We start from the raw sequence: 6,037 nt of genomic DNA on the forward strand, positions 1-6,037 counted from the left end.
GTAATAAAATAAATCTTTATAGTACTTTGCAGTTATTTACTGGTGTAACTTGTGGTTCTGATAATCACTGTAGCAAAGGCTAAATGTGTGAAGCTTTAAATTTTGAAAAGGCTTTCATTGTAGCCTTCTTCCAATGTATTGCTCAAAATGATTAATTAAAACATGATAGAATTAGAAAAAGTGAGAAATTTAATATGATTCTGATAGTTAAAGGAACAATTACTAATTCACAAAACCAACCATCCATCCGATGGAAAAAAAATGAAAAAACACAATTCTTAATAGTCATACTTAAAGAGTTAATTATTTACAATAATTTTAATTGTATCATTCAAATCTTTGAGATTCAACAATTGTCCAATTCTTAGAGAATAGAAACTATTCTTTTTTTGGTTGTTGGGTGGTGAAGAATGTTTGGAGCGAAATTGTTCTTTGGGTAGGCAAAGAAGATAGATTGGAGGATGAGTGTTTGTCGAGTTTTATGGATTGACATTTGTTCTTTCGTACAAAAAAGATTAAAGGGAGTAAGGTTGATGTTGTGTGGCTTGCTACCACTTGGAGAGGTACAAAAGAAGGTTTTTTTTTTAATAAGCAATTGATTATAAAGCTTGCACTAGAGGTGCAACCCTTACAAAAAAATACTAGAAAGTGTTTGTACAAGATAAACGGAGTTTAAACCATTCATAATAAATAGATCTAAACTTATGGTATCCATTAGACAACCACCTCAAAAAAAATGATATTGGAACAAACCACATCATAGAAAAAAGACTCCCCCACAAAAATTATGGCATTCCTCATTAGCCAAATACTCCAAATTGTAGCTATCCAAATAAAATTGATCTTCACACTATGATTGGCATTCTTCACTCTTTCTTAAATTAAGCCGAAATCCAAGAATTCTTCACCGTTGATGTCTTCCATAATACCCAACCAAGCATACATACTCTTCCAAATCTCTTTCACCACTTGACAATTGAAAAAGAGGTGCGACAAGTTCTTCGGATGTGCGCCACAAAAAACACAATCCATATTTTTCAAATTAGCCATTCCCCTTTTCAACAGAAGATCTTTGGAAGGAATTATTTCCACAAAAAATCTCCAAGCAAAAGATTTGGAAACACTAACAATGTTAGATATGCTAGCCACTGAAAACTCATTTTCCAAATTAGTGCACCAAGAAAAACCATCATTCTCCGACACATTCAGCCGCACCGCTTCCAGCGCGGAACAGAGACGAAGCCACCCAGCACAGTCCAAGACAGCCGCGGTAACAGCAGCCAAAACAACACCACTGCGGAACAGCAGCTTCGGCGCCTAACTGTGGCTGCTGTTATCCAACACTAACAAATCCGCAATCGCACAATTTTTAATGGTTGACATATCAAACAATTCCAGAAATAACTCGCGAAGAGATTGATCTCCCAACCATAAACTATGCCAAAAAAGAGTATCTTTTCCATTTTTACAACAACACTTATAACAACCGGTAAATCCATTAACAACAAACTCATTGATCAAATCATTATTGATAATATCCTTCCACCAAATAGAATATTCTTTACTACACATTTCCCCTATCGGAGCTTGCACCTTTAGTTTTGGATAATGGTACCTCAACAACAAAAATCTTCTCCAAATAGCTTTATCCTCTTTCAAAATCCTCCACTTCCATTTTAGAAGAATATCCTTGTTAACCTCCCCTACATCTCTCACACCTAAACCACCCTTCTCCTTTGGTTTGCAAATCTTTTCCCAATTCACCCAATGAATACTCTTTTTATCTACTTTCTCACTCCATAAAAAATTGCTTTGAAGACTTCTTATCTCTTGTAAATCCTTTCCCGGAGCTTTGTAAAAGGATAGGGTAAACGTTGAAATTGCATTTAACACCGTGTTAATAAGAGTGACTCTCTCCCATAGATATATTCCTACCATTCCAAGATGAGAGTCTACTCATAATTTTGTTTATCACCTCGGACCATACTTTCTTCTTTCTATGACTCCCCCTACCATGATTCCTAAGAATTTGAAAAGTATCTCACCTTTCTTGCAAGAAAGAAACGTCGTTTCCGAATTAAAAAACCAATCCCCTACGTTAACACCCAAGATATTACTTTTAGAGATATTGATTTTCAAATCCGAAACTATCTCGAAACCTCTCAACAACTTTCATATTCCAAAGATTGTCACAAGTAACTTCTCCAAGGATTATTTATAGTGTCATCCGCGAATTGTAAAATGTCCACAAAATCTTCAATCCTAAATTTTAAAGGTTTGAACTCCCCCACTTCTACCGATTTTCTCACAAGAGCGGTTAAACCCTCCATAGCTAGAACAAAGAGAAACGGGGACAACGGATCGCCTTGTCTCAAACCTTTTTGCACCTCGAAATCCTTTGTTGCAGTCCCATTGACTAGCACGGACATGTGACTCGTAAATATAAGCGCCTCCATCCATTTCATCCATCTATCCCCAAAACCCATCCTCCTCAACATTCTCTAAGGTATTCCCAAGAAACGGAACCATACGTCTTTTCAAAATCCACCTTAAGCAAAAAACAACTTCTTTTCTTTCTTCTTGTCCAATCAATTATCTCATTCACCAATAAAACTCCATCCATCATATTTCTACCCGGCACGAAAGCGGTTTGATTATTAGAGACCAAATTACTAATAACAACTTTCAATCTAGCCGCCAAGATTTTCGCAATAATGTTGTAAAGACTTCCCACCAAACAAATAGGACGGTATTCACCTATATTTTGCGAATTGTTGCTCTTTGGGATCAAATCTATAAATTAAAAGGTTATAGATTTCACAAGAAAGCCTTTTGCGTGAAAGTCGTTGCATAGTCTAACAAGATCCTCCCGAATAACCAACCAAAATTTCTTGTAGAACTCTAGGGAAAAGCTGTTGCACCCCAAAATTTTCCCTCTTTTTTTGAGCTATAAGTTAATAATGACGTTTATTTCGTCTTTCAAAAATTGAAGAAAAATAATAAAGAGTTTTCATGGGTTTAAGAAGAAAGGCGTGAAAAATGGTTTAAACAGTGGAAATACGAGAAAATTCGCAAGTCATATTTGGAATGTGATATGAGCTAAGTTCCCGCGCAGTCATGACCGTTTCGAAAATATCTACAACTTTCGTGTTCGGCTCGGAAGCCAATTCTTTGAGGAAGGTTGCCAGATTTGCAAATTACTTGAGGTTTCGTAGTGAAAAACAGTGCTGAATGTAGGATTTCGGACCTCGGAAAATTCATATCTCCTAATCCGCTCGTCGGATTTGCTTGAAAATTTAACTGGAGCTCCGTACCATCATTACCAAGATTTCATATGTTTGGACCGAAGGCCAATTATGCACGTAAAATTCCCAGAATTTTAAGGATCGTCGCGTTGTTTCGGTAAAAAGTGTGTTTTCGAGTATGTCGCGCCGAGTTCGAAAATTCATAACTTCTTCGATTTTTATCGTATGAAGTTCATTCTGGCGGCATTTTCTTGGAAATTTCGTTAGCTTCGATTCTTCGTCATACATGCCTGTTCAGATTCTGAGCCGAAGATAGGGTTTTATCGAGTTCTTTGAGCGGTACTCACAAGATTCTGCACAGTCGCCCCAGATGAATCGACGTTTCTCGTCATTCAAACGCGCGTAATTTCTTCATCGTATATCGGATTGAGATGATTCTCGCGGCGACGAGTCACAAATTTGGTCATCTTCACAGTGGCATTGGTTTCGTGCCGGAATTCAGAGCCGAACCGAGTTTCCTTAAAAACAAGCCAAAATAAGACGCACCGAGGACAATTTGGACATTTCGCGTTGACAATATATAAACATTTTGCTCTTCACAAATCAAAAGAGGACTCTCATAACTTCAATTTCACCCAAAAAATCAAAAACACTTTCTCTCAATTCTCTCTCAATTTTCTTGGATCAAAACCACAAAAACTCACAAAAACTTCATCAATTCAAGATCAAATCTCAAGAGCAAATGAAGATCAAAGCACAAATCAAGATCTTCTCCTCCGATTGAAGTGTCGCGCGTCACTCTCCCTATCAAAGGATCTCACGCTCCACTCTCTCCCTCACATCTCTTGGATTTTGTTCGTGTTCGCGTCGTGTTCGCTTTCGTGTTCATCCGATCACATTCTCTTCATTCGATCCGATAAATTCACTACAAACCTTGCTAGATCATTGATTTTGTTGCTTAATTCGACATTGATCATGATGATTTTTGATTGTGGATGATGGATCTATGATAATTGATGATGATAATTGCTTGTTGATTGATTGATTTGTCTTGATCTTGATTATTTGATTGAATTTGAAATTTATCGTTGAATTGTTGATGATGCCACATGCATGTTGCTTATGATCCAAGAAATTGCATGCTAAGTGTTCGATGATTTGAATGTGTGAAGCATTTGTGCTTAATTTTGAGTTCTAGCATGTGATGATTGATTGTGGAATGATAATTCATGATGCCTACGCTAAATTGATGCCATTTGAGGTTTGATAACGATTACTCTTGATGATATAATCACAATGTTTACGATACAATGCTTGCATGCTAATTGTTCGATGGAATATTTAATTTTGCTCTTAAAGACCAATCAATTTGCTGAATAATGTGTTTGCTCTTGACTCATAGCATTGCATGTTTGATATTTGCTTGTATGCTGAACATTCATGAAGAATGGCATCAGGATGAGTTTAGGTCGACCTAAAACCTTCATTTTTGATTCTGGCACTGTTAGGTCGACCGAGGGTGAGTTTAGGTCGACCTGGAGCTGTTTCTTTCGTTTCTGGACCTGTTAGGTCAACCTAGGTCGAAGGTAGGTCGACCTACTTTTGCTTCCTTTACTTCCTAACTTCAATCTTTCATATCTTTTGACTCGTAACTCCGATTTGCGTGTTCTTTATATCGTTGGAAAGCTTGTGAAACGTGCTATCTTGTGAGATGATTGACATTGATTGATTTTGGTTTATTCATCTTTGTTTTCCCCTTGACATTTTGTTGTTCATTTCATGTTTGCATTAGTTATTCATTTTCTTTTAGATTAGAATGCAATAACGCAATTCCGATTGCGATGTTTTGTTATCTATAACTTGTGTGCTAGTGTGCAAGGCTTTTGGATAGTCACCAACCGGCGCTTATTGCTTCAGTGTTCCGCTTTACCTGCGGAACACGATCCCTATTCACTTGTATCGTGTTCTCATCCGGGAGACACGTTCCTATTACTTTATACTTGCTTGCTTGGTTTGCTTGTTCCTCTTGCAGGTGTATTGTGATTATGCTCGACGCACAGGTCGACCTTTTTATGCTTTCATGGCTAATCGGTGTGCTGATCATTTGCTTTTGCTTTGCTAGCTCGCTCGCAGGATTCTTAGTTTCTTCGCTTTGCTTCGCTGTAGTTTACGGATCATCATCCGTTTGGTATTGATTTCATTTCATTTTATTTCTATTGCACTTTATCGCTTTCTCGCATCATCCAATAACATGAGAAGTAGGACCTAGACATTCATCTGGCCAAGCCCTCGAAAGAGGCTCTGTTTTTGTTGGTGTGTTTATATTTGTGCTTTGCGGCAGGGAGTCACGGTGTAATAAGTCCTATATGGCACTCCGTTAAGTCCTCATGGAAGGTACGCGAAAAGGGTTAGCAATCAACCCCCGCCTAGTCTCATCGAGTCCGTTCATTATGCGCATGCTACGTGTGGCTCGCTTCTGAACCTGCACAAGATCTTGTTATCGAGTATGTCAGGAAAAGGGTTCATGCAGCCGGACCCCCGCCTTTCTTATAGCTCGCGTCGCTCGACGTTGATGCTCGGTGTACGCACGCACCGTTTTCCTTTACGATCCGTGACGGCTTGGTTGCCGAGAGGGGTCCGCCCTCTTGTCTATGGCCCGATCATTTTCGCGAGGTCTAATGCTTGGTTGACTTGGGTTGAGCTGCTCCCCTTGGCTATGGCGGGACCGCTTTTCTACCATTCGGTCAGTACCGTTGGTTTGTTTGCTTTACGAGCGGATGCTCGTTTGTGTG

The sequence above is a fragment of the Vicia villosa genome, unplaced genomic scaffold, assembly GCF_029867415.1.
Source record: "Vicia villosa cultivar HV-30 ecotype Madison, WI unplaced genomic scaffold, Vvil1.0 ctg.000286F_1_1, whole genome shotgun sequence".
Taxonomy (NCBI): Eukaryota; Viridiplantae; Streptophyta; class Magnoliopsida; order Fabales; family Fabaceae; genus Vicia; species Vicia villosa.